A 19099-nucleotide genomic window follows, 5' to 3' on the forward strand; every position below is an offset into this window, starting at 1 on the left:
GATGATGGAAGAGAACCAGCACCCGTGTGAAGCATGAGGAAGTATCCCTGGAGCCCATGAGTCAAACTAGACTTTTACATAAAAAAAGCTGCTTTGTGATTACAGTCGGGAAGAAGTTTGGGGCACTTCTGGGCAGGTCTGAAGGACATCCCAACCACTACACCTGCTGGTGGGGCTCATGGCACTCCAGACTGTTCTCTTGGCCATCCCCAAAGTTCCTCATCTGTCCAGAAATATCAAATTGAAAAAATGACTTGAAGCTGACACAGAAAGGACGAAGGGTCAGATGGCCAAGGGGTTTTATTGGTCCTGGCAACCAGAGTCCCCGCATGGGGGCAGCCAGGACCAGGGATCAGCAGTATCTTCTGGGCTCCAGGAGCAAGAATTTAATGACTGGTTACCAGTGCACAGAAAGAGGGGACACACATTCGGAAACCCTGGGCAGCCCTTCAGCTCACAGGTGTGCTTGCCAGAAATAGTTTCAGAGCAATAATTCTTGCTAATGGCCTCATCATAGCTTCCGATGATGAGAAATGCTGTTCAACAGAGGGACATACCTGTGTCCTGCAAATGTTACTCTTCTCTACAGCGGTTCTTAGCGAACTATGGTTTCAACCCTTCAGTGGGTTGCGGCAATTGTTTGGGGAGTATAACTTGCATATTTGAAGGAATAGAATGTAACAACATAGAATACATAGAAAAAATTAAATTTTTAATTATATATGAATATTTGGTGAATTTTATATAAAATGTATTTATTGTTGAGGGGAAGTATCTAGATAGAATGTGTGAAATCTGCTTGCGAGATTGTTCTTGATAGGATGATTTTGTTTTATAAAGAATATTTTGAATCATCGTGACATGAAATTTGTGGAAGCAAAGGTTGAGGATGTGTGTAGCAACGGGATAGAATGCAAAACATAGACTACATAGAAACAAATCAAATTTTCAATTACATATACACACACATTTGGTGGATTTGATATAAACTGTATTTATTACTGAAGAGAAGTGTCTAGAATGTTTGAAATCTGCTTGTTTGAGAGATTGCTTTTGTGATCCCAAGAAAGAGACTTCTTGGCTTTAGGAGAAATACAAGACAAATGCCACATCATCCTTTCAATGTTCAATGATTATCAATGTTCAATGTGCTAGCTTTTGCTGTGCTCTGAGTTCCGGGTTATTCACAGAGTGACTCCCGTGTTCCAATGACCAGGGGAGGAATTGAGCACAGGACACACCTGGCAACTGGCCCCATGGGGTGGGCCCCACAAGATCTTATAGCTATAAGGGGGAAGTTGTTAGCCAGGGCTCACCCTGAGCATCACTGCGATGTAGAAAAGATAGTTATGGGGCCAAGTCCTAGATCCTCAAGTCAATATCCAGTGTGTGGGTTAGACACTGCCCCTGGCATGTCCTCAGACCTTTGGGAGATCTCTGGAGATCATGTCACCCTGAGAGCACATCCATTGAAAGAAGGAAGCCCCGCCTCCTGGAGTATATCATGTTCACTGCAGGAGCTCACTCTTGTGAGGACCATGTACTGGGAGATTTTTAAAGGTGCCTCTGGGAAGATGCAGCCTCACCCCAGGTTACATGGCCTATATGCCTCGAAGGGCAGAAGAGGTGCCGAACTACAGCCCACTCACCTTCAGAGAGGTGCCTTTGTGCATTAGACAGCCTCACAAATGGTTTACGCCCATTTAGAAATTATTTTCCTCATAGGCCGTCTAGGATAGAAATTGCTTGAGGACCTCACCTTATTCTTACCTGGATATTGGCTTAGTACAGAGGGAAGCAGGATCTCAGTCAGAAATTCTAGATGTCACCCACTCCCAAAATAAGGATTTCTTCTTTTTTCATTTTTATTTTTTGAGACAAAGTCTCACTCTTTCACCCTCGGTACAGTGGTCTGGCATCATAGTTCACAGCAAGTTCAAATTCTTGGGCTCAAGCTCCTCCTGCCTCAACCACCTGAGTAGCTGGGACTTATAGGCATGTAACACAACACCTGGCTGCTTTTTCTATTTTTAGACGAAAAGGGGTCTTGCTCTTGTTCAGGCTCGTCTGGAACTCCTGAGCTCAAGTGATTCTCCTGCCTTGGCTTCCCAGAGTGCTGAGAACAGGTGTGAGCCATACCCTGCCCAAAATATGGATTTCTAATATCATATGGATTTAGCAAGTAGTATGTTCCTAACAGCCTAATGTCATTTGTCCTCCTGTTTTCACACAGGCATCCTCATAACGGAAACCAATGCCTAGAGCAGTGCCTGACACATGGGGGGGGGGGGATACAGAAATAACAATGTGTGCTATATTAATGAGCATTGCACTCCCCACAGCAGGGCCTGCCACTGAGCAAGAGCCAAAGCCAGGTGCAGATGTTTCCCACACCGGGCACAGAACATTTCATTACTAAAGTGAAGACATCAACTTTCACATAATTACATACATGAAGAAAATGCAATGTTATGTGTAGTGAAGGAAACATTCTGTTGAATGATTTTGAGTACGGTTGACAAATTATTTTCTGAGAAAGACTAAGGCAAGTATATAGACATCTGTAGAAACCACGGTGCACATATTTATTTGTTAGATTGCTAATAATAGGAAAGTTGATCCTGGGAAAATTTGCACTGACTGTATGTAGCTCGGCAGCCATTTTTCCCACCAACCCTCCTGCTTGTGGCTTAACATTTCATAATTTCATTTTATAATTAAGTTGTTACATCGCTTTTCCCCATGTTTCTCATGTTTTTTTTTTTTTGTTGTTGTTGTTGTTTTTATATAAGTGGAGGATACATTTTATGAGGACAGTATTGTAAGAGATATTTTCTTTTCTAACCTAAGGGATTGTGCACCAAGGATGGCCACAGAAAAGCATTAGTGGCTGTTTGTAAGTAATAGAAAATTTCAATTGCTCAGAAATGCTGGAAACACTCAAGGAAGGAAATGTATGTTTTCTTCTCAAATGTGTCATTTTCGATTAGCAGAAGCCGGACAGTTTGGGAATGGTGGTGTGTGTACTTAGAATTAAATAGCTAGCACTTCGAACGCTCATTCTTTACAGCAGTGTCATGTTCTCTGAAGTTCAGCCAGTAATAGTATTTTCTGCCACAATAAATAGAAGTTGGGGGAAGTTCATCATAGCCACTTTCTTTCTTTATTGAACAAAATGAATGATCATCTGTTGCACAGATAACAAAGCAATCAGAAAAGAAAACTTTTCTTTTTTAGCTCAATGAAAGGCAATAAGCTTCTTTACTGAACAACTTGTGTGGCCAAAGAAAACAGTAATAAACATGTGGATTTGTGCTTGCTTGGGAACAGTAGATGAAAATGCTAAAATCTCTTTCTGAAATGGATATGTTAAAAGGATCACTAAAGGGGACAGCGAGAGTATGTCCCTTATGCATATATATGATGCTTTCCTTTTAGATAAAAATCAGTTATTTATACGTATAAAAATAGATGATGTTATTAAAAAATCTAAAAGTAGTATTGGAATGCAAAGCATATCATAAAATAAAGCAAAACATGAACCAAATCTTGTAACAAAGTTGAGCACAAAAAATGCCACTGTAAATCTAAGATTGCAATACAAAGAACAGCCTTTGAGTTTAGCCTTAAAGAACAAGTTTGACAAATACAAATGGAGAGAGCACTTCAGGCTTGAGATAACATGCAAATAGGTGCAGAGGGAAGAAAAGGTTTTGAGGGCATGACGTTCAGCCACATAGACATGGCAGGAGGGTTCTGTTGTCTACAGGGAATTCTATTGTCCAGGTTCTAGTGTCCACAAGCTGGCTCCACAACTGGGTGATGAGAGCAGTTTGGGCTGAGCCAGCATAAGAGCACAGGCCCATCTAGGGGGCAGCACATACAAAGCTTCTACTCATATTTGCCATTCAGAGGAATAGGCTCTGCAGATGCCTCTTTCTCCTTCCTCCTCTTTTAAAAATCTCACCACAAACAATTTTCAGCTGTTAGCTTAGCATCTACATAGAGCCACTTTTTTGAAAAATGCTGATATTATTGGACCTAAATTTCTTCTTTCTTATTTTTAAAATAAATCTAATTCACATATATTTTATACATTGATACTATAGATATTACCAATTTTAAGCATAGAATATGAGTTTTGATATAAACACAGTCATGTAATCATCCCTACACAACAAAAAGTTCCTCCTTCCTGTTTGAAAATAATTCATTTTAAAACTCAGGATAAAACTAAATTTAGTCAAATAATGCTACAAAGGCATAATTTAAGTGATAAATGCAAAGAAAGAAACATATAAGTGTAGAGCATCTGTACCCAGGGAATCCTAATAGACTCTGGAAAATATCTAAAATGTTTCCTTGAGAAAGTGGCATCACATTAAGATCTTAAGTTTAGGGATTAGGAATGGGGGTTCGCCTTTTCAAGCGTGGTGGTTTAGGATAAGTTAAGGATTTGAGGACTGTGGAAATATAGTCAATGTAGCTTCATGCAGGCAGAGTCATTAGGACTTTACAAGCCATGCACTGGTAAATTTGTGGGATTTTGTGCCTTCTGCAATGGCCCTCAGGCACCAAAGTATAGAATCAAGTGGAAGGTGTAGGAGTGGAGGCAGAATAAATACCCTTGAAAAAGTAATTCCAGGTTTCATAGTGCTGGAGATGAAGGACAAGATAACTTAATTATTCATTTATTCCACCATACTTATCAAGGATTCATGGTGTTCCAGGCCTGGCTCTGGTGCTGGAGAAAGGTAAAGTGGTAGGGAAAAATAACACCTCATTCTAGGTTAGGAGTAGAGAATAAACAATGACAACAATCATTATGTCAGTGTGTGTCGAGGACTAAGAAGAAAGGTAACAAACAGCAATGGAGGAGATATAAGAAAGGACAAAGTAATGACAGAAGTAAAAGACTTACTCATTAAAAGTTCTGAAGGGAAAGAAGAAAATTACTATGAATCAATGCTGTATGCTAATTAGCAAAATATAAAACTTAGATTTTTTTTTGGCTTCTGTGACACTTAAAAACAATAAAGGAATTTTATTAGAAACTCATTTGCAGGGAATATTGCCAGGATGTTTATTTTCTATTATCTGCAGCTCTGGGACTCATCTGCAGTTATCATTAACTCTGTATCTAGACTATAGATTTAAAATGAAAATTCAGTAAATATGGAGTATTTGCATATATTTACTAAAGCATTTGCTAAACAAAATTAATATCTCTTATTCAAATTATGTTCTAAGTTTAAACAAGGGATACTATGTTAACTGTTGGAGTTAATGAAAAATAAATTATATCTACCTAAATCGATAACGGATAATTGAAGGCAGAATACACACCCACACTGAGTGGCGTGTATTCTAACACTTTATAATGTACTTTCTTAGAATGTTTATAAAAATATAAATGAGTAATATTTAGAGAAAATTTTGTACCTAATGGAAGTAATAGTGAATTTTGTAATATTCGACCATTCTAGAGCTTTCACAGTTAAGGGTTGTAAGTTACTTAGTGAAGATTTATGATCAATGATACTCCCAAAACCATCCTGTCTGATTCAATTCTGAAATCTTTTTTTTCTTGATATTTACATTTCTTTAATTTTCATTTGGGACCTATTACATTTCTACTTAATAAAAACAAATTTGCCTATATAAAATCTCTGAATGGATATTAAGCATGTTTTTTATTTGGATAGAGACATTAACACATCTTAGTTTTTGATTTATATCTTTCATAACTGAATTCCTCTTGGGGATGTCTTACGCACAGAGGCAGCAGGCTATGTTTAAACGAATGAAATGAAGAAAGGAGTTGTTATTTCAATTGATTGATAAAGAGTATAATTCAGTACCAAAACCTTACTGCTTTCCAATCTATCTCACAGGCTTGCTTAAAAATGATTAAATCACTTAGAGAATTTCCCAGTATCTTCTGGTGATATGCAAAAGAACCATGATATCACAGCAAAGGCTTCTTGGTGAAACACCCAAAGTCTTATCATGACATAATTAATCATTTCATCCCAGTTTCATGACCCCAGTGTTCACATTTGACAGTCCACAATTAACTTGGTTATCCTGCCATACATTTATTTTATATGTGTGTCATTTCAATAGACAGTTAGAATTTTAAATGCAAGAAAGTCTTTTTTCTTTTTCTTTTTTATTATTATTATTCATTTATTTATTTATTTTTTTATTAAATCATAGCTGTGTACATTAGTATGATCATGGGGCACCATACACTTGGTTCATAGACCGTTTGACACATTTTCATCACACTAGTTAACATAGCTTTTGTGGCATTTTCTTAGTTATTTTGCTAAGACCTTTACATTCCACTTTTACTAAGCAAGTCTTTTAAGAAAGTCTATGATGATGATAGATTCTGGCTGAATAGCTAACATGGAACAATGTCTTTCAAGGATTTACTTGTGATCAACTTTCTTAGGAGGTGATGCTACAATTTTCGAATGCAACTTTAACCTTTTTTGTTTGTTTGTTTAATATACTTCCTGGCATGTTGCACTAATTTTTTAAGACTGCAAATTAAGGTTTCAGGAGCCTTATTCTCTAAATTGTACCCAATATCACTGTCTCCTTTTTTTATTAATCCAACATAAAGCACATATTCTAATCTTTTTTGTTGGCAGGTGCAGCCCTGTATCTAAGTTCTGGCAAATGGTGTGAACAGCTGCTTAAATGCTAGTGCAGGAAGAGGTTAGCCATTCTGTACTTTTCTTTGCTTTCCCCTGTGCTGCATGGAAAGCAGACTGATGGCAAGATTTTAGGCCATGAGGCTACCTTATAGAGGAGAGTTTCTTGCTAATGATGAAAAGAAAAAAGCATGATGAGTCTTGTTTCATAATGAATTTAGCCCTCATCATCAAAGAAATGCAAATAAAAAATGCCCCTGAGATGTCACCTAACCCCACTGAGCATAGATCACATCACAAAGTCACAAAGCTGCAGATGCTGGCGCAGATGGGGAGAGAAGGAAATACTTTTACACTATTGGTGGGACTACAAACTAATATAGTCACTTTGGAAGGAAGTATGGAGAAGCCTCAAAGAACTCAAAATAGACCTTCCATTTGATCTCACAATCCCATTACTAGGTATCTACCCAGGAGAAAAAAATTATTTTATCATGAGATTTGCACAAGAATGCTATTGCAGCTCAATTCACAATTGCCAAGTGCCCATCAACTCATGAATGGATTAATAAACTATGGCATATGTATACCATAGAACACTATTCAGCCATAAAAAACATGGAGACTTTATTCTTTCGTGTTTACCAGGATGGAGTCGAAGACCATTCTTCTTAGTAAAGTATCACAAGAATGAAAAAGCAAGTATCCAATGTATTCAATACTTATGTGAAAACTGTAGATGAATAAACACATGCCCAAGTGAGAGAAAAATATAAATAAATTCAAGTTGAGGAGAGAGAGAGGGGTAGGGAAAAAGAGGGAGGGTGTTGGTGTGCTCTCATCTACAATGTAGGGGTATATGGCACACCCTGGTGAAGGGCTCAACTGCAACTTGGACTTTACCTAACAAACAGGAACAATGTAACCTAATCATATGTACTCTCATATTAATCTGAAATTTTTAAATGATGAATTCATGAAACTACTATATCAGCTTTGGACTCTAAACTCCTGACTTCTTTCATGTGAGAGGATAACTGTATGTTTAAGCCACCAATTGGTTTTGCTATTGTATATAGACCACCATAAACCTAACGGCCATTAAATGAATATTAGGTATTTGTGAATAATAACATTCTGCACATAATAGTGCTAATACCACTAAAGCTAGCTTTCACATGGAAGGAAAATGGTTTACATATTTATATATTAACTAAAAATCAAATGCATATCAATATTTGTGTACTTATCAAATATTCTAAAACAACAAAAAAAATCTTACTAGGTGTAAAAATGTTTGAGTGCTCTAAGCTTATCATTTATTTTTTATTTATTTATTTATCTTTTATTGTTAGGGATTCATTGAGGGTACAAGAAACCAGGTTACACTGATTGTATTTGTTAGGTAAAGTCCCTCTTACAATTGTGCCTTGCCTCCAAAAGGTGTGTCACACACCGAGACTGCAACCTCCCTCCTTACCTCTCTCTGATCTTCCTTTCCCCCAACATCCGTCTCTCCTTCTCTCTCTCTCTGCTCTCCCCTTCTCCCACCCCCACAATACATGCTTTCAATACAAACCATGAATCCTATGTATTCAATTTTTATATGAGGACATTAATTAATGTCATTAATTGTCTTCATATAAAAATTGAATACATAGGAGTCATGCTTCTCCATTCTTTTTTTTTCTTTTTTTTTTTTTATTAAATCATAACTGTATACATTGATATGATCATGGAGCATCATACACTCGCTTCATAGAACATTTGACACATTTTCATCACAATGGTTAACATAGCCTTCCTGGCATTATCTCAGTTACTGTGCCAAAACATGTACATTCTACATTTACCAAGGTTCTCAAATACCCCTGTAAGATGCACCACAGGTATGATCCCACTGATCCCCCTCCCTCTACCCACCACACCTCTCTCTCCCCTCCCTCCCCTCCCTTTTCCACTTCCCCTTATTGTTAGGTTGTAACTGGGTTATAGCTTTCATGTGAGAGCCCCAAATTAGTTTCATAGTAGGGCTGAGTACATTGGGTACTTTTTCTTCCATTCTTGAGATACTTTACTAAGAAGAATATGTTCCAGCTCCATCCATGTAAACATAAAAGAGGTAAAGTCTCCATCTTTCTTTAAGGCTGCATAGTATTCCATGGTGTACATATACCACAATTTATTAATCCATTCGTGGATCGATGGGCACTTGGGCTGTTTCCATGACTTAGCAATTATGAATTGGGCTGCAATAAACATTCTGGTACAAATATCTTTGTTATGTTGTGATTTTTGGTCTTCTGGGTATATGCCCAGCAGAGGAATTACAGGATTGAATGGCAGATCTATTTTTAGATCTCTGAGTGTTCTCCATATATCTTTCCAAAAGGAATGTATTAATTTGCATTCCCACCAGCAGTGCAGAAGTGTTCCCTTTTCTCCACATCCATGCCAACATCTCTGGTCTTGAGATTTTGTGATATAGGCTAGTCTCACTGGAGTTAGATGATATCTCAAAGTAGTTTTGATTTGCATTTCTCTGATGATTAAAGATGATGAGCATTTTTTCATATGTCTGAAGGCCGTGCGCCTGTCTTCTTCAGAGAAGTTTCTCTTCAAATCCCTTGCCCAGCCTGTGATGGGATCCCTTGTTTTTTTCTTGCTGATGCGTTTGAGTTCTCTGTGGATTCTGGTTATTAAACCTTTGTCAGAGCCATAACCTGCAAATATCTTCTCCCATTCTGAGGGCTGTTTGTTTGCTTTACTTACTGTGTTCTTGGCTGTGCAGAAGCTTTTTAGTTTAATCAAGTCCCAGTAGTGTACTTTTGAAGCTGCTTCAAATGCCCAGGAGGTTCTCCTCATAAAATACTCACCCAGACCAATTTCTTCAAGGGTTTTCCCTGTACTCTCCTCTAGTATTTTTATAGTTTCATGTCTTAAGTTTAAATCTTAATCCAATGAGAGTCTATCTTAGTTAATGGTGAAAGGTGTGGGTCCAATTTCAGTCTTCTGCAGGTTGCCAGCCAGTTCACCCAGCACCATTTGTTAAATAGGGAATCTTTTCCCCACTGAATGTTTTTAATTGGCTTGTCAAAGATCAAATAGCGGTAAGTAGCTGGATTCATCTCTTGGTTCTCTATTCTGTTCCAGACATCTACTTCTCTGTTTTTGTGCCAGTACCATGCTGTTTTGATCACTATCGATTTGTAGTAAAGTCTGAGGTCTGGTAGTGTGATTCCCCCTGTTTTGTTTTTATTTCTGAGTACTGTCTTGGCTATTCGAGGTTTTTCTGATTCCATATAAAATGAAGTATTGTTTTTTCAAGATCTTTAAAATATGACAGTGGAGCTTTAATAGGGAGTGCGTTGAAATTATATATTGCTTTGGGTAGTATGGACATTTTGATAATGTTGAATCTTCCCAGCCATGTGCCTGGTGTGTTTTTCCATTTGTTAACATTTTCAGCTATTTCTTTTCTTAGAGTTTCATAGTTCTCTTTATAGAGATCTTTCATGGCTTTTGTTAGGTAAATTCCCAAATATTTCATCTTCTTTGGCACTACTGTGAATGGGATAGAGTCCTTAACTACTTTTTCAACTTGACTGTTGTTGGTATATATAAAGGCTACCGATTTATGGATGTTGATTTTGTAACCTGAGACGCTGCTGTATTCCTTGATCACTTCTAAGAGTTTTGTAGTAGAGTCCCTAGTGTTTTCCAGATACACAATCATATAATCTGCGAAGAGCGAAAGTTTGATCTCTTCTGACCCTATATGGATACCCTGGATCGCCTTTTCTTCCCTAATTGCGGTGGCAAAAACCTCCATTACAATGTTGAAAAGCAATGGAGACAATGGGCAGCCTTGTCTGGTTCCTGATCTGAGTGGAAATGATTCCAATTTAACTCCATTCAATATGATATTGGCTGTGGGTTTGCTGTAGATAGCCTCGATCAGTTTAAGAAAAGTCCCTTCTAGACCAATTGTCTTGAGTGATCTGATCATGAAGGGATGCTGGATATTATCAAAAGCTTTTTCTGCATCTATTGAGAGAATCATATGGTCTTTGTTTTTTAATTTGTTTATTTGCTGAATTACATTTATAGATTTACGTATATTGAACCAGCCTTGAGATCCTGGGATAAAACTGACTTGGTCATGATGTATAATTTGTTTGATGTGTTGCTGGATTCTGTTTGTTAGGATCTTGTTGAATATTTTTGCATCTATATTCATTAGTGATATTGGTCTATAATTTTCTTTTTTTGTTGGGTCTTTTCCTGGTTTGGGGATCAGGGTGATGTTTGCTTCATAGAACGTGTTGGGGAGTCTTCCTTCTTTTTCTACATTTTGGAACAGGTTGAGTAATATAGGTACTAATTCCTCTTTAAGGTTTGGTAGAATTCTGACGTAAAACCATCTGGTCCTACGCTTTTCTTTTTAGGGAGGTTTTGTATAGTTGATGCTATTTCTGAACGTGGTATGGGTCTGTTCAACATTTCCACTTGATTCTGGCTAAGTCTTGGAATGTGGTGTGCTTCCAAGTATCGGTCAATTTCCTTCAGATTTTCATATTTCTGAGAATAAAGTTTCTTGTTATATTCATTAAGGATTTTTTGGATTTCTGACGAGTCTGTTGTTATTTCGTCTTTGTTGTTTCTGATTGATGATATTAGAGATTTTACTCTTTTTTTTCTGATTAGGTTGGCCAGAGGTTTATCTATTTTGTTGACCTTTTAAAAAAACCAGCTTTTTGATTTATTGATCTGTTGTATAATTCTTTAGTTTTCAATTTCATTTAATTCTGCTCTAATTTTGGTTATTTCTTTTCTTCTACTGGGTTTGGGATTGGAATGTTCTTCCTTTTCCAGTTGCTTGAGATGTCCCATTAAGTTGTTAACTTCCTCTCTTTCCGTTCTCTTGAGGAAGACTTGCACTGCTATAAATTTCCCTCTTAGAACTGCCTTTGCGGTGTCCCAGAGGTTCTGATAGTTTGTGACTTCATTGTCGTTTTGTTCCAAAAAATTGGCGATTTCTTTCTTAATCTCATCTCTGACCCAGCTATCATTCAGCATAAGGTTATTTAACTTCCATGTTTTTGTATGAGTATGCAGATTCCTGTTGTTACTCAATTCAAGTTTTATTCCATGATGGTCCAAGAAGATGAAAGGAATAATTTCTATTCCTTTAAATTTACTGAGGTTAGACTTGTGATCTAAAATGTGGTCAATTTTGGAGTAGGTTCCATGGGCTGATGAGAAGTATGTGTATTCAGTTTTGTTGGGATGAAATGTTCTGTAGATGTCTGCTAAATCTAAATATTGGATGGTTAGGTTTAAATCTAAGATTTCTTTGCTCAGCTTCTTGCTGGAGGATCGATCCAACACTGCCAAAGGAGTGTTGAAATCTCCAACGATTATGGAGCTGGAGGAAATCAAGTTGCTCATGTCTGTTAGAGTTTCTCTTATAAATTGGGGTGCATTCTGGTTGGGTGCATAGATATTAATAATTGAGATCTCATCATATTGAGTATTACCCTTAACAAATATGAAGTGACCATTCTTGTCCTTCCTTACTTTTGATGGTTTAAAGCCTACTGTACTGCAAATAAAATTGCAACACCTGCTTTTTGCTGATTACCATTTGCCTGAAATATGGATGACCATTCTTTCATCCTGAGTCTGTATTTGTCTTTTAAGTTAAGTTTTGACTCTTGTATGCAACAAATATCTGGCTTGAGTTTTTGTATCCAGTCAGCTAACCTATGCCTCTTTAGAGGACAGTTTAAGCCATTCACATTAATGGAGAGTATTGATATGTCTGGTGGAATTTTGGATATCGAGTTTTTCAAAGGTCCAGTGGACATTTTTAATCCTTTCACCAGTGTGGAAGTTGGAGTTTGATCCGAAGTTTCTGAGTGAGTTTACTTTTGTGGTATAGGATTGGGTTGGTCATTGTGGAGGATAGGTCTGAGAATATCCTGAAGACTGGTTTACTTATGGCAAATTTTTTCAACATATGAATGTCATTGAAGTATTTAATTTCTCCATCATAGATGAAACTCAGTTTAGCTGGATACAAGATCCTGGGTTGAAAGTTATTTTGCTTTAGGAGATTAAAAGTTGATGACCACCCTCTTCTGGCTTGAAAAGTTTCAGCAGAGAGATCTGCAATTATTCTAATATTCTTTCCTTTGTACGTAATAGTTTTCTTTGCCGGGCTGCTTTGAGGATATTTTCTTTCATGTTAACTTTAGTGAAGCTAATTATGATATGTCTGGGGGATGACTTATTGAGGTTGAATCGTGCTGGGGTTCTGAAGCTGTCTGCTATCTGAATTTCAGATTCTCTAGGCATGTCTGGAAATTTTTCTTTCATAATTTCATGCAGAAGGGCCTCTGTACCCTTCGAGTCCCCTTCATCATTCTCAGAAATCCCAATAATTCTTATATTGCTTTTTTTCAAATTATCTGAGAGTTCTCTGAGTTTTATTCCATGATGGTCCGCAGTGATCCGTTTTTGCTCTCCATTTCTCTTCCTCTTTGAGAGATTGGGAGCGTTCGAACACTTTATCTTCAATGTCAGAAATCCTTTCTTCTACCTGCTCCATTCTTTTGCTGAGGGATTCTACTGTATTTTTCATATCTTTGAGAGCTGTAAATTCTTGCTTCAGTGTGTCTAAGTCTTTGGTGGTTTTGTCTTTAAATTCGTTAAATTCTTGAGACAACTTTTGAATTTCTCCTCGAATTCCTAATTCCATTTTATTAATCTTGTCTGCAATCCAAATTCTGAATTCGATTTCTGAGATCTCAGCCAGTTGTTTATGAATGGGATCTTCAATCACATCTGCCGTATCTTTTCCTGGGGGGGTTGATCTATTCTAGTTATTCATGTTACCAGAGTTTTTCTGCTGATTCTGCCCCATGGTTATTTTACTCTCTTTGATTTTTCCCCTGGGGCTTTATTGAGGGCCCGTACAGTGTTGTGGCCTGAGAAACTGGGGCCCTGTCTTGTGTGGTGGGGCTAAGTGGTTCTGTCTTGCTTTCAGCTGGTTTCTGTTCGATCCTATTGTAACATTTACTCTGGCTTGAAGTCTCAGCTGTTTGGAAAAATCAGCGATTAAGTCACCCCGACTGCCCACCTCTGGCACCAGTTGGAAAAGGAAAATCAAACCTTCCTACAACCGCATACCCAGGGCACCGCCTGAAAAGTCCTCAGTCTATTAGTTCAGTTCAAAAGGTCCAAATCGATTGTCTCATTCGGCACCTGTCTCGGGTGTGAGAGTTCAAGAGGTCTCTGGGAACTGGATCACAGGGGTCTGGTGACTCCCCTGATATGGCTTACTCCAGTGCTGCGTGGAGTCAGGAAGAGCCACCTAGCAAATAGAGCAGTCTGGGAAGGTTGATGTCTCCTCCCCACTTTGCCCCTCCATTGGACCCAGTCACTGGTATCTCTGCAGATGGCTAACCGAGTTGCCTGTAGTGAACAGATACTCCAGGGGTTTGCACCTGCCTGAATTGCAAGGAAGTCTGCCAGGCCCCTGCAGTCTGCCGCTATCTAGCAGGAGGAGATGGGGCCTGACATCTTTGAGTGCTTGATACAGGTGATTGGAAGGAGGTGTTCACTCAGGCTTAGCCCCATCCCTGATTGATGTTGGAACAGAACAGAACAGAACAGAACAGAACAGACAACCTTGTGGGGTTCTGTCTCTGTTTCTGCTTAAATCGCCTACAGAAGACAGGCTGTTCTGGGTTCAAACGTCTTTGCTGCTGGAGGTTTGTGTCCTCTTTGCTGCTGGAGGTTTGTGTCCGATTACCTGTCTGGGTCGGCCCTGCCCTGGAAGCTTCCCAGGTTTGTGAGCAGTGTCAGGAAATTCTTTGCTCACTGCTGGCCTCCTCTGGTTGCCCAGGGAAATAGTGGGTGTGGTTTCAGAATATCCAGAAGTGACCCGTTTTGCTGTTAAAGAAAAAATGGCTGTTGATTTGCCTCCAGGAACTGCCACTCTGGTGTGGGCACTCAGCTGACCCTTTTCTCCTCTGTCTCGTGCCCCAGAGTCAGCACTGAGCAGCCGCAGTTTATGCTGTGTCCACACCCCTCGAGAGATCTCCCAAGAATGCGAACTCTTGGGGGACAGGCCCCCAGACCCCATGTGAGAGTGGGGAGGGAGTCCTGGGAGCTCAGCAGGGAAGGTAGAGTTTTATTCAATTTTATGCCTGGCTGTATTGTTGCCCAGGGAGGGCTGCTGCACCACACCACAGGGAAGTGCCGCCAAGGCTTGACTCCCCCTCAGAAAAGTGCCCTCTCCTCGCTTGCATGTCTCAGAGTCAGCGCTGACCTGACGCAGCTCGGGCACTGTGCACTCCCCTCGAGAAATCACCCAAGGATCCGAACTCCTGGGGGACAGGCCTCCAGACCCTGAGTGAGAGTGGGGGGAAGTGCTGGGCGCTCAGCGGGGAAGCTAGAGTTTTATTCAGTTTTATGCTCAGCCATATTGTTGCCCAGGGAGGGCTGCTGCACTGCACTGTAGGGAAGTGCCGCCAAGACTTGACTCCCCCTCAGCAGAGTGCCCTCTCCTCGCTCGCATGTCTCAGAGTTAGCGCTGACCAGTTGTGGCTCGGGCACTGTGCGCTCCCCTTGAGAAATCACCCAAAGATCCGAACTCCTGGGGGACAGGCCCCCAGACTCCGAGTGAGAGTGGGGGGGAAGTTAGAGTTTCATTCAGTTTTATGTCTGGCTGTATTGATGCACGGGGAGGGCTGCTGCACCGCACCACAGGAAAGTGCTGCCGAGGAGTGACTGCCCCTTAGCCGGCTGCCCTCTCCACACTCGCGTGCCTCAGAGTCAGTGCTGACCAGTTGCAACTCGGGGACTGTCCACTCCCCTTGAGAAATCACCCAAGAATCCGAAGTCCTGGGGGACAGGCCTCCAGACCTCAGTGAGTGGGAGGGGAGTGTTGGGGATTCAGGGTTGCCAGCAAAGGATTTTTAAAGTTTTATACAGTTTTATGTCTGACAGGAGAACGCCATGGCACCCTAGTAGGGAAGGTAGGTCCAGTTATTAGAAGGTCTCTCCCGTGGAGTGTAGTGGGAGGGCCTTTAATTTCTGCCTGTTTGTTTAATTGTGGGGATCTTGAGCTCGTCTCATGGGGGAGGGGGACTCCCGTCCGCTTGGTGGTGGATTTTGTACCTTTTGTTTGTGTCCTTGTGATCACAGCTTGCCTCAGCGGTGTTGATGTGCGTTCTTCAACCTTCTCTTTTGGTGCGGCTCAAGTCCACCAGGATACTTACTAAATTCCTGTCCCTTAACTCTCCCTCTGGATGGGAGCCTCTGTTGAAAGCTGGCTGCAGTCCGCCATCTTGTCTCTCCCCCCATGCTTCTCCATTCTTGTGCTGCTTTACTAAGAATAATGTGTTCCACTTCCATCCAGGTTAATACAAAATCTGTAAAGTTTCCATTTTTTTAATGGCCAAATAGTATTCCATGGTGTACATATACCACAACTTGTTAATCCATTCCTGGTTTGGGGGACATTTAAGTTGTTTCCACATTTTGGCAATTGTAAATTGAGCTGCAATGAGCAGTCTAGTGCAAGTGTCCTTGTAGTAAAAGAATTTTTTTTTTTTGTAGAGACAGAGTCTCACTTTATGGCCCTCAGGTAGAGTGCCGTGGCATCACACAGCTCACAGCAACCTCCAACTCCTGGGCTTAAGCGATTCTCTTGCCTCAGCCTCCCGAGCAGCTGGGACTACAGGCGCCCGCCACAACGCCCGGCTAAGTAAAAGAATTTTTTTCCTTCTGGGTAGATGCCCAGTAATGGGATTTTAGGATCAAATGGGAGGTCTAGCTTGAGTGCTTTGGGGGTTCTCCATACTTCCTTCCAAAAAGGTTGTACTAGTTTGCAGTCCCACCAGCAGTGTAAAAGTGTTCCCTTCTCTCCACATCCACGCCAGCATCTGCAGTTTTGAGATTTTTTGATGTGAGCCATTCTAACTGGGGTTAGATGATATCTCAGGGTGCTTTTGATTTGCATTTCTCTAATAATTAGGGATGATGAGCATTTTTTTATATGTTTGCTAGCCATTTTTCTGTCTTCTTTTTAGAGAAGGTTCTATTCATGTCTCTTGCCCATTGATATATGGGATTGTTGGCTTTTTTCATGTGGATTAATTTAGGTTCTCTATAGATCCTAGTTGTAAAGCTTTTGTCTGATTCAAAGTATGCAAATATCCTTTCCCATTGTGTAGGCTTATTATTTATTTTAATATGCATTTTTGATGATGTGTCTCTATAGTGGTTGTGAAGGTAATATTTTACCCACAGTCCAAAGCAAAGCTTTTATTGCAACACAGATTATTGAAATAAACCCTTGAAAGCAGATAAGTTGTTTCCTTCCCCAGTTCTTTAACTGTGTGATCTTGAGCAAGTCACTCAACATCTTTCGTTTTACCTTTTCCAATGATAGAATAGGTGGCAGAGTCTTAAATGTTTATTACTTCACATTTAAACATTAAAATTATGGACAAATAATATAATGAAGAACTTGAATCATATTAGAAGTGTTAGATTTGGCAGAAAACAGAGATTATCTAGTAAGAAGATCCCGTGTCCATTCTGATTAGCTTTTATTTACTTTCATAGACTCCATATGTATGGGGAAAATGACATGATTTTTCTTGTAGTGAGTTGCTTATATTATTTTAAACATTAGGGATTTAGGAGAAATTATAGCTATAATAAATATGTAGACTAGTGAGAAAAACAACCTTAAAAAATAACCACTGAAAGATGAAATAAGAAGGTACATATTTTAAAATGCTTGACAAAAGATATGAATGATGAATCAAATATTTGAAAGTCAGGAATGGTGAAGTTTATGAAAGAAGATATATGATCTTGTTTAAGGAAAAAAAGATAATAATGATAGTTTCAGGAGCTAGTGCCTCGCCCAAATGGAGATGCTCAATAAATATTTTTATTTTTAGAATATAGCAAGAAGAGTAACACTGGATTTCTGGTAGGATGCATTCCAGTTCATACTCTGGCTCCACCACTTCCTAGAAATGTGGCCTGTAACAACCTTTCTAAACCTTGGTAGTTTGTTGATAACTGTGATCTCTAATGAAAATTCTTCCTTCGTATCTTTTGAGGACTTACACAAACTTAGTCTTTAAAAGCCTGCCTCTGTTGTTAGGATTTCTCTTAACGCTAAATCCAGAAAGGTAAAGAAGGAAGCATTCTGAATAAACAAAATAACCAATACCCATATTTTTAGGAGATAAAATATTCATTTATGTATAAAAACATTATGTATAAAAACCATTCTTCATTAAACATCCTTGCATAGTCAATTTTCATATCTCTGGTTCATCACCTTTCCAATTCATTGAATTTGTCAATGGGAGAAAAGTTGTTTTCTTTAGCTCAGATCCAGTTAATGAGAAAAAACATGTAAGAAGAAAGGATATTAAAAAAATCACATATAATAGGGGTTTTTAAATCTAAAAATTACATATTGTAATTCTGTAGTTTTTATGAAATGTTTTTTCAAAAATCAGCATGGTACTTTATATTTGCATTTATTTCTAGTGAATTAATAATGTACTCTATCAGGTAATTATCTGCCTTTTTGAAAAATTACAATACAATAAGTATACATTGAACAGCCATTAATAGCAATTCATTTCATGGTTCTTAGACACAAATGCTCATAAAATATTGTCAATTTTGTAGTATAGAAAGCTCTAACAATTGAAATACCAAATATGCAAGAAACAAACAAGTTTATTCAAAACTTGTTAGAAGAGATTAGAAGTTCTGTTTATTTTTTTGTTGAAAGTTCCAGAATGGAAGAGGAGAGTAAGATGGTGGCCGAGTAACAGTTTCCTTGCACCTGGGTACTGTGAGTCTGGGGAGATAGGACGCCAGGCATCTCTGGCTGGTGGGATCTGCCTATCATCACCCCTGTGAGGATACAGGGAGTCAGCAAGAGACTTCTGGACCCCAAGAGGAGGACTAAAACAGTGGAAAAACAGCAAGTGGTCGCGTGTGTTCAATCGGTCTAAACCCGCCCGCAACTGTAAGTTCAGTAGCAGCGAGACTGCAAACCAGAAAGGCCTTACCTGTGAACTGTTTTGGTGTCTTTGGACTTGGCACTGAGTTGAACTGCCTTGGGGAGAGCCTGAGCAGGAGTGCAGAGAACTTTGCCCGTTGTCTAGGGCTCCAGTCTGAGCCGCTGAGCCAGACAGAGTTAATAGTGTTTGGCTGTGGGTCTCAGGGAGCCATTGTGAGCGATCTGCCCCGGCAAGCTCCGCCCTCGGGGTTGCAGAGCTAGAATCGGGTGGGAGCTGGTAACGCAGCGACCAAGTAGCCTAAGGGTGGAGGATGGGGTCTGAGCCGCCTTGCAGCCCTAACCCTCAGGGGCAGAGTGAGAC

At 39.5% G+C, this 19099-nt stretch overlaps 1 pseudogene; it reads left to right on the forward strand.

Annotated features, from left to right (window-relative positions):
- The first annotated feature begins 329 nt into the window (after nucleotides 1-329).
- The window catches only part of LOC128590758 (meiotic nuclear division protein 1 homolog), a 94220-nt pseudogene continuing 75450 nt past the window's right edge, over nucleotides 330-19099 (forward strand).

The sequence above is a fragment of the Nycticebus coucang genome, chromosome 1 (genome assembly GCF_027406575.1).
Source record: "Nycticebus coucang isolate mNycCou1 chromosome 1, mNycCou1.pri, whole genome shotgun sequence".
In the NCBI taxonomy this organism is placed as follows: Eukaryota; Metazoa; Chordata; class Mammalia; order Primates; family Lorisidae; genus Nycticebus; species Nycticebus coucang.